The sequence below is a fragment of the Canis lupus genome, unplaced genomic scaffold, assembly GCF_011100685.1.
Source record: "Canis lupus familiaris isolate Mischka breed German Shepherd unplaced genomic scaffold, alternate assembly UU_Cfam_GSD_1.0 chrUn_S1611H1802, whole genome shotgun sequence".
Taxonomy (NCBI): Eukaryota; Metazoa; Chordata; class Mammalia; order Carnivora; family Canidae; genus Canis; species Canis lupus.
Genome location: NW_023330452.1, coordinates 53,138 through 63,791, shown reverse-complemented (window position 1 = coordinate 63,791; position 10,654 = coordinate 53,138). Strand labels below are relative to the sequence as shown.

Below are 10,654 nucleotides of genomic sequence, written 5' to 3'. Positions count from 1 at the left end.
ATGGAACAGAAGAGGAATCCAGAAGTGGACCCTCAACTCTACGGTCAAGACCATATATTCGACCAAGCAGGAGAGACCATCCACTGGAAAAAAGACAAGTCTCTTCCATAAATGCCTCAGGGAACTCCAGACAGCCACATGCAGAGGAGTGAACCTGGACCACTGTCTCACACCAGACACAAAGATAAACTCAAAATGGATGAAAGATGTAAATGTGAGACGAGATTCCGTCAAAACCCTGGGGGAGAACACAGACAACGCCATTCCCGAACTTGGCCACAGCAACTTCTTGCAAGATACACCCATGAAGGCCAGAGAAACAAAAGCAGAGATGAACTATTGGGACTTCACCAGGATGAGAAGCTTCCGCACAGCCAAAGAGACACTCAACAAAACCGACGGACAACCTCCAGAATGGGAGCAGCTACGTGCAAATGACCCGTCGGATAAAGGGTCAGCATCCAAGATCTCTAAAGAACCTATTCAACTCCACAGCAGAGAAACCAACCATCCAATCCGGAAATGGGCAAAAGACACCAATGGCAACGGCACAGAGCAAGACGTAGACGTGGCCGACAAGCCCATGAGAAAGTGCGCCACATCACTGTATTTCCATCAGAGAAACACAGATAAAAACCACAAGGAGATCCCACCTCACAGCGGTGAGAATGGGGAACATTGGCCAGACAGGAAACCACAAATGTTGGAGAGGATGTGCAGAAAGGGGAGCCCTCCTGCACTGTTGGTGGGAATATGACCTGGTGCAGCCACTGTGGGAAACTGTGGAGGTTCCTCAAAGAGTTAACAATGGATCTGCCCTATGACCTAGTAAATGCACTGCTGGGGATTTACCCCAAAGATACAGATGCAGGGAAACGCCAGGATACCTGCACCCCAATGTTTCTAGCAGCAATGTCCACAAGAGCCAAACTGTGGAAGGAGCCTCGGTGTCCATCGAAAGATGAATGGATAAAGAAGATGTGGTTTATGTATACAATGGAATATTCCTCAGCCATTAGAAATGACAAATACCCACCATCTGCTTTGACGTTGATGGAAATGGAGGGTATTCTGCTGAGTGAAGTGAGTCAATAGGAGAAGGACAAACATTATATGGTCTCATTCATTTGGGGAATATAAAAGATAGTGAAAGGAAATAAAGGGGAAAGAGAAAATGAGTGGGAAATATCAGAAAGGGAGAGACACCTAACCGGGAAACGAACAAGGGGTGGTGGAAGGGGAGGTAGGCAGGCGGTGACAGGACGACGGGGTGACAGGCACTGAGGGGGGCACTTGATGGGATGAGCACTGGGTGTTATGCTATATGTTGGCAAATTGAACTCCAACAAAAAATAAATTAATTAAAAATAAATAAGATTTAACTGTTGGGGTGCCTGGCTGGCTCCTATGGTGGTGCATGGGATTCTTGATCTCAGGGTTGTGGCTTCGAGCCCCACCTTGGGCGTGGGGATTACTTAGAAATAAAACCTTTAAAAAAATAAAGCACTTTTTTAGCACTTATGCAGAGGATAACCTTTGGTCCTTTCGATTATGAAAAATGTGGCAAAAATATAGGAATGTGAAATGATCTGGTAATATTAAAAGTAAAATTTTTTAACAAGTTTAACTTTTACTATAGATCAACACGGAAAAATATTTGAAAAATAAAACGTCTTGCTAAAGAAGCTACATGTTGGTATTCTAGTTTTCTCTTTGTAGATCCAGGTCTGTACTTCCGGGCATGTGGGTTAGAGACTCATCAGGACTCTGAGTCTCCCCTTTCTTCAACGGCCCCTTCCATACAACTCAGCTCCACTTAGTCCAACTTCCCATCACCATGGTCTGTCTGCCTTAATGCCCTGGTGGTGGCACAATGGTGACCTTCAGCCCCACTTGCCAGGTTTCTCAGAAGGTCATGGCCCTGGTCAGACAGGGTCAGACGGGCACTGTCAAAGATATCCAGTAAAGATTTTGGTCGCCCTCAGGCTATGTCTCTGCTACTGGAAGCAACCTGGTGCCAGGTTTTATCTCTCCGATAAAAGGCAGCTTTTATCTCTCCGTCTCCAGAAATCTCTTTGTATTTTGTCTCCAAACTTCTGAATTGAGCTAAGAGTAGGAGAAAGGGTTTATTCTGTGACCACAGTCTATCTAGTATTATTAAGGTAATTCCTGGGTTATGCATCCTCCAGTCACCTTAGATAGCACCGTGGCTGTTCACCACCCCACCCCCACAGACCAGAAAATAGGGCTCCAGTAGGATAAGATACCTAAACCTATCAGCCATCACTTAAGCGGTTTTGTTTTGTTTAAATAATTAGTGCAAAGTACTTTCCCCCTGAGTGAAAGCCACATTCTCACAGAGGGGATTTCCCTAGGGATTCCCGTGCTGTGGTCCCAAGGCTTGGAAATGTTTTCCCTCAACCAAAACCAGTACTGAACTTAAACACCAAGGGGAAATACTCCAAGGAGTCCTGAGCTGACCTGTGCTCTTGCCAAACTAGCAAACTCCTAAAACCATGGGCTAGAGACCAAATAAATGAGCACATCCCTGGTTGAAACTGATACATCATTAAAAAAAAATCTCCTCCGATGATTCTGTGGTACACTTAGGGTAGAAACACACTGTCAAGTCATGTGTGAGGATGATGAGCAACCAATTCTATTGTCTGACTAAGGCAATACATGTCCTACTCCCAAGCTCTAGTTGTATTGAACTGTAATTCTGGGAAACCACTTTATTAGAGACCCATCTGGTGGCTCAGCCAGGAATCGCACAGGGTGTCTCCAGGAAGGAAGGGGCCAGTCCTGGGGCCTCTGCTAGTGCTGGGACCCCTAAGTTTTATGCACACACTCCCTTCTCAGAGGAGGCCCCGTTCTGGTAGGATTATCTCCACTGACCCATGGATGTGTGTCGGGCAGTTGTACTGAGATCAAGGGACTTCAGCATAGGGCTGATAATGTATAATTATATAATCACACAATAAGACTTATTTGGATGGCACGCTGACAGCTTAATTGAATGGAGAGGTCCCTCACAGGATATCTTTCAGTGGCAACAGTATTGGGCCGCCACCCAGAAAGCTAGGATAGAAAAGAAGCTCCCCAGAGGAGAGGGATTGAAGAAGGGCTTACTTAGGGAGATGAAGTCTCTCATCGAGATATGGAGTCTCTGAGCCAGGGAATTATGAACGGATGACAGGATCCTGGAGACACTAATATTCATGATTTATCTTATCTACTGTTAGTAGATGTCAGGTGGTGATTCACAGGATATGCCCAGAAGATATGGCTAAGCTATAAATGGCTTAACCTCTACCAATCTGGGCTATGTTTAAATCAATTCAGTGTGTAAAAATTTGAGGTTGGTAACAGTGGTTTTTTGAGTTAAAGGTCTCTGCCTGCTGTGAAAAAATAAACAGAGGTCTGCTGTGCAAAGATCATCTTTGGCTCATCCATAAACCTTGACTGATCATTTCAAATGATTTGTCTTCATGGTCATGGATTAGTTTTCCTCTTGATCAAATCCAATGCTAGAACCCTCTTCTTATATAGAGTTTTTTCATTTCAACTATTGTACTTTTCAACTCCAGAATTTGTAACTGCATTTTAAAATCTATCACGATGTATTGAAAGTCTTGATTTGGTAAAAATGAATCCTTTCTGGTTTCATTTTTTAGGAGGGAGAGAAGGAAAAAAGGAAGAGAGAATCTTAAGCAGGCTCCACACTGAGCATGGAGCCCATGGAGGGCTCGATCTCATGACTTGAGCCAAAATCAAGAGTCAGACAATTTACCAACTGAGCCACCCCAGGTTTCATTTCTTAAGCATCACTGAAATAGTTCTTTTAAAGCCACTTCCTTAGGAGCATGGTCCTCAGTTTCATTACCAATCTCTGCCCACTCCCATGAACGGTACTTCCTTTCTTTGAGTGACTGCCATCTTCTGTCGTTGAATATTGACACTTTGAACATCACAGCGTGGTAATTTTGGAAACGGCACTCTTCTGCCTTTTCTGGGTTTTGTTTGTTTGTTTACAACTTGTGTGGATGGTGTTACGTGTTTAATGCTTTTCTCAACTTTTTGTAAAGGATCTTTGTTATGAGTGCCCTGAAGTCTCTTCTGTTAGCCCAGCGGCCACCTTGTGATTTGAGAGAGAGCCCCTTAAATGCCGGGAGCCAAGCCACCACGAAGCACTCTGCTAGTCACTGCAGACGCCCCTGCGCTGCGCTCCGCCCCACAGGGCGCAGGCAGGGAGTTAACTCTGTCTTCCCTTCCCTTGCTGTTGCCCTGGTGCTGAAGGCAAGCTCATGTGGTCCTCTCAAGGGTTTTCTAAGAATATGTCCAGCCACGGGCATCAGCATGGCCCTTGGATTGCCTGGCACACAGCAGATTTTCGGTGTCCTTCGTCCCTTGATAACCCCCAGCATCTTCCTTCCCAGGTGTTTCGGTCTGCCTGCCTCTGGCCTCTCTGGTTGGCCCCTTGCCCAGACAGGTGTGGCTAGTATGTTCACTGACATGCTCTTGGCAGTGTCACCCGGGAGCTCCTAAAAGCTCTGAGGCAGTTTGAAACTGCCTCAAACAATGAAAGACCCTGAGTCAGTGCTTCTTGGAGTCCCCAAGGAGGTCAGAATACACAACCACAATTCTCTGAGAATAATCAGTCTTGCTGGCATGAGCACACTGTCCCAGGAAAGTAGACCACTGTCCTCATGGTGACCACAGAGCTGGGGAGTGTGGCATGGTAGGTGGTTAAGTTAAAATGCCATAAAGACTGTTTTACTGAAGTTCAGTACCTTTTTCTTTTTTTCTTTTAAGCCCTTCCCCAGGTTTTGTGTTTTTTAGAAGTCAGAAAAAGTTGATTCCAATAGTTTTTGTCAGCTTGATCATTGCCTTCATGAAGGGATGGTGTGTCGGAGTTACTTACACTAGCATTTTAGGTGACATCATTCAACATATTTTATTTTATTTTAAGATTTTATTTATTTATGAGAGACAGAGAGAGAGAGAAATGGGGGTCAGAGACACAGGCAGAGGGAGAAGCAAGCTCCATTCAGGGAACCCAATGTGGGACTCAATCCCGGGTCTCCAGGATCATGCCCTGGGCTGAAGGCAGCGCTAAACCACTGAGCCACCCGGGCAGCCCCATTCAACCTATTTTAATTGTACATTCCTTTTCAAAGGTGATACTAGTAGGTCTCACCTGAGCATTCATACATTTTCAATTTATTTTTTCCTTTTGTTTATTTTATTTTTTTTAATTTTTATTTATTTATGATAAATAAAGAGAGAGAGAGAGAGAGAGAGAGGCAGAGACACAGGCAGAGGGAGAAGCAGGCTCCATGCACCCGACGGTGGGATTCGATCCCGGGTCTCCAGGATCGCGCCCTGGGCCAAGGGCAGGCACCAAACCGCTGCGCCACCCAGGGATCCCTTTCCTTTTGTTTAATTTCAAATTTGGAAAACATATGTATACATCTTGTTCAAGTTTTGTGTTCATCAGCATATTGTCAAAGATAGATACTTGCTCTTCTTTGTAATAACCAAAGGGTGAGCTTTATAATAAGCATGCAGCTTTATAAAATATCAAGATGTTTCACTCGAGAGCTTTATTGACTTACTTCATAGTGTTCAAAATGTCACACCACAGTGATTAGTTGAAAAAACATTGTGATCCCTTTGCATGAATATGCTTTTGATTTATACATATACTTTGATTTTGTCATAGCATTGCTTTCTGTAATCTATCTCTTTTTTAAAATTTTTATTTATTTATGATAGTTACAGAGAGGGAGAGAGAGAGAGCTAGAGGCAGAGACATAGGCAGAGGGAGAAGCAGGCTCCATGCACCGGGAGCCCGATGTGGGATTCGACCCCGGGTCTCCAGGATCGCGCCCTGGGCCAAAGGCAGGCGCTAAACCGCTGCGCCACCCAGGGATCCCTGTAATCTATCTCTTAATCCTCAAAAGGACCTCATAAAGACAATATTATTCTGGTGGAGTTTAGGCTCTAAGTAGGCCCCAAAGACAGTTAATACTAGAGGTTGAGGCAGTTGGGTTCAAAGAAGAGAATCCAGAGAAGGTGCAGTATGTTTACAGAGTATGCAGCTTATTTTCATCGGGGTGAAGTAAACTCAGACAAACCATGTAAATTCCCAGAACCAAATTAAATTTTCTAAACGTCTAGAATATTTATTCACATGGTTGTAAAAAGCTCCTAAATTCCAAGGTAAAAAATGATCCTTACTTCAGCTCATGACCTTGAATGTATGACATTGAAGGTAGACCCACTAGTCACTAATCAGTCACTTAAACATGCATGCGGCAGCTCATTGTGGATCTCATGTTGCTTGCTTTCTTCTTTATAATTTTATTTAAATTCAATTATTAACATATAGCATACTATTAATTTCAGGGGTAGAGATCAGTGACTCATCAGGTGCATGTAACACCCAATGCTCATTACATCACGAGCCCTCCTTGATGCCCATCACCCAGTTACCCCATCCCCCCACCCACCTCCCCTCCAGCAGACTCAGTTTGTTTCCTAGAGTTAAGAGTCGCTTATGTTTCTTTCTCCCTCTCTGATTTCTTCTTATTTTATTTTCCCTCCCTTCCCCATTACCCTGTTTTGTTTATTAAAATATGAGCAAAGAACTCCAGGAATTTGCAGCGGAGTGGGCAAATAACCGAGGCCCTCCCGGGGCGATGCTCGCACCGCGTCGGGGCGCAGGCAGGCGGAACCCGCGCGCCAACGCGGAGGAGGACGGGCCCAGTGACCCCCGGGCGGCGGTGAAGCCAGCAGGGCCGGAAGCACTGCACACAGGACTGGTGGGGAGGAGACTCGCAGCTGTGAGAAGGGCTGTGCAGAGCTCTCCAGCTTCTCGGGTTCCTAGGACAGAGACAACCGCCCTGCCCCGGCTGTGCGCACACGACCCCGGCAGGGGCCGGGCCGGGCAGAGTCCCCGGGGCGCGCTCAGCCGCCGCCGCCGCCCGGGGGTGCGGAGGGTCCCAGGGAGGGGGCGGCGGCCGGGGGGCTCAAGGACGAGCGGGGCCGAGTGTGTCGTGGACCTGAAGGCCGAGACCGCCTGCCGAGCGCGCCCCAGGACGGAAGCTACTACCCCAAGGCAAAGCGGCCGCCACCTGGTCACTGCGAGCCCCGCGGGGCACAGGGTGCGGGTGACCCATGCAGCGCCCGGCGCCAGCAGCCCCGCGGCCGGAGCAGATCCTGCGCCCGCAGCAGCCGCAGCTGCAGCACATCAGGCTCCCGGGGCCTCCGCAGCCGGGCAGCACGTGGGCCTGCGCGCCCTCCGCTGGGGGGGGGGACCCCCTCCAGACCCTGGGCCGCCGCACGCCCCGCAGCTCTCCGCGGCCCCCAAGCCGGCAGCGGGGCCTGCCCTGTCTCCGGACCCCGACACCAGCCCAGGTGAGGCATCAGGCGAACACCCCTTCCCCGCAGCTCCCGGGGTGCGCCCTTGCCCTGGAGCCCGACGGACGAGGGTGCTGCCAACGCCAGGTCGCGCCTTCCCGGTGCTTTGCTACGTCGGCCCCGGGCTCTGTGCTCCTCCAGAGCCCTTCCTCCACCGAGGCGTTAGGCCCGTCCAGGAAAGGGAAGGGGAAGCCGCCGAACGTGTCCCCGGGGCAGGCCAAACCCAGACAGGCCGGCCTCTGCAAGCACGAGCCTAAGTACTGTAGCAGGGCTTGGGGGGCCCATAGCTCCCTGCAGATCCCCGCGGCTCCCATACCGGAGAGAGACCCTTCGTGGGCTCTGTCTGTGGCCACCGGTTCACCACCCAGGGCAACCTCAAGTGCACTTGCACCCACATCCCCAGGTGAAGGCCCACCCCCAGCTCTTTGCCGAGTTCCAGGACAAAGCATCGGCAGGCCATGGCATTTCCTATGCACTCTCTGCAGCCGTCCCCGTCGGTGAATCGAGTCTCTCTTTAGACAGCCCACCTGTCCTTGTAACAGAGACCCCGGCCTAGGGCTACCTCAGAATCTCTCTTCAGGGACTAACTCCAAGGACCTCCTGGGCGGCCCGCTGCCCAATGACCTGCAGCCCGGGCCTTCCCCGGAAAGTGAGGACGGGTCCCTACTGTCTGGAGGGGGGAGGCAAACCACACTTCACCGAGGGGAGGTGGCTTCCAAGGGAGTGGGACCCCCGAGCTGGGTCAGAGACCCTGAAATGACGGCAGCTGGTTGGGAACATTGACAAGGCCACCACCGACCCCAACGAATGTCTCTTTTGCCACCGGGTCTTGAGCTGCCAAAGCTCCCTGGAGATGCATTACGGCCCCCACAATGCAACGGGAAGAGGCCGCTCCAGGGAAGATCTGGGGTTGGGCCTTGTCCACCAAGGGCAACCTGAAGATGCACCTCGGGGTTCCCCGGACCAACACGTCCATAGAGACGCGGCACTCGTGCCCCATCTGCCAGAAGAGGTTCTCAGACGTGGCCCTGCGGCAGCAGCACGTCCAGATGCACATGGGCAGCCAGATTCCCCACACGCCTCTGCCCCAGATCCCCTGTGACTTCCCGGGTCCCGAGGCCCCGACGGTCAGCCACACGGCAGCACGGGTGCCACCTGTCACGATGATGTCATCAGAGCATTGACGTGGATGAGCGGGGCCCCCAGGACGCTTCGAGCTGCTCCCTGAAGGTCCCCGGGCGGCTTCCCAGCACCTACTCGCATCCCCCACGCTCGGGGTCGCCCTGCCGGCCGCCCTGGGCCCGGGGAAGGGGGTCCTGCTCCTCTAGTCCTGCGGCGGCAGAGCCCAGAACGGCTCGGTGGAGCGAGGCTTGACCGACAACTCGTCGTCCTCAGTGACGGGGTCCAGGAGGACCGGGCCGGAGTCCAGGTGCGCTGCAGCCCGCGTCCTTCCAGGCCCCGGCCCGCCGGCAGCCAGCAGAGCGTCAAGGCCAGGTCCCCCGACGCTGGGGCACAGCGGACACTGCGAGGACGGCCGCCCGGGGGAGGCGGGACAGCTGCCCGCAGCACGTGCCCGAGCCCAGCCAACCTGTGTCAAGGCGGAGGCCCTGGTGCGCTTGTTGGGCCCGCGGCCACGTCCCCAGGCCTGTCACCTCCGCTAGCGGCCCGGACTCGGCGACAGGCCAAACCCCGCGGCCGCACAGGGTGTGGGAAGGATTTCTCCTCGGAGCGCTCTTCAAATTCACGAGTGGACTCACCTGGGGACAGGCCTTTCGTGTGCAACCTACGTGGGCGAGCTGTTACCACCAAAGGCAACTTGCAGGTCCGCTCTATGGCGCACGGGGCGACCAGTGGCTCGGCTGCCTGGGAGGGAGCTGGCCAGCAAGCACCATGGCTCTGTTAGGAGCTGATGGCAAGGGAGCCCCTGAGATGTGTCCAAAGGGAATCCTGGCCCCTTCGGGGACCTTGGACCCTGCCGTGTGGAACCAGTACACCACCGTGCTCAGTGGAGGTCTGGCCATGAAGACCAATGAGATCTCTGTGGTGCAGAGTGGGGGGACGCCTACCTCCCAGTGCCCCTGGAGCCAGCTCCACTGTGGACACCACCACTAGCTCCAGGATGGATGGCTCCAGTCTGCCATCAGTGCTGAAGTGGAAAAACCAGGTGCTGCCCACGGCGTCCCCAAACACCAATTCCCTCACTTCCTCGAAGAAAATAGATTGCAGTCAGCTGAGCTCTTTGTCGAGGGAGAAATGCAGGCAGAATAACCTCTAGAACTCTACTTTTTTTCCTTATTAAAAGAACCCATCTCCTCCTGTTTTTCCTATGATGTGCAAATGTTTACAGTTGTGATCACAACCTCAGGCAAGTCCTACAATCAGATGTTGTTATGCTGCTTTGCAAAAAAAAAAAATTTTTTTTTGATAAAATCGAAAACAATTAAAAAAGAGAAAAGAAATTGAAAAAAGAAAAAAAAATAATTGAAAAAGAAAAAGAACAAAAAATACTAAAACATATACGGACTAGAATTTTTTTCTTTAACTTTGGAAAGAAGCGGGTCCTGCAAAGTAGCTTTGTTACTTGGGACAAACTGTATACATAAAACCTTTGTACAACTGAGAGTAACTGTTTCCAAAGACTGTCCTCCTATTTCAAGTTGGAACTTACTGAACTACAATGGACAACTGTTAGCCTAATTGGGGGAGGGGGTTGTGTACTTCCCTGGTGACTGTATGCGGGTACGTGGACAAGATCTGGCAGTTGTTTAGGGACCTGTTTTGCATGACACCCCCCATCCCTGTACCCATCCTTCCTTTCTTTTTTTCCCTGAATGTACTTTTTTTTCTTTAAACTAAGGTTGTAGAATTACAAAATTCCTTCAACCTTGGGACCTTAGGTAGGATACCCTCAAATGGGCTGGTTTAGTCCTTAGGGAGTCAATGTGTGTTGCTGCTTATTTAAATAGAGTTCATTCGGAGCCCCAGGAGTGCCAATGTACTCCCGACGCGTTCCAGATGCCTCCTTCCTGAGCCACCAGGAGGGCTAGACACCTAAGCAGGGACCCTCAGGTGACTTAATTTGGTTCGCCAGTGCCTACTCAATCAAAGACCTGGGTTTTCCTTCTTGAAGAAACTCATGGAAAGGGCATATTTCTTATAGGTTCACATACTACTTTGTACAAAAAAATGTCCTTGGTGCAGCTTATGCCAAGTTAGTATGAAGATTGTT

At 50.4% G+C, this 10,654-nt stretch overlaps 1 pseudogene; it reads left to right on the top strand.

Moving 5' to 3' along the window:
- Positions 1–331: 331 nt before the first annotated feature.
- Positions 332–9,693, top strand: LOC119878432 (annotated as a pseudogene).
- The last annotated feature ends 961 nt before the right edge of the window (positions 9,694–10,654 follow it).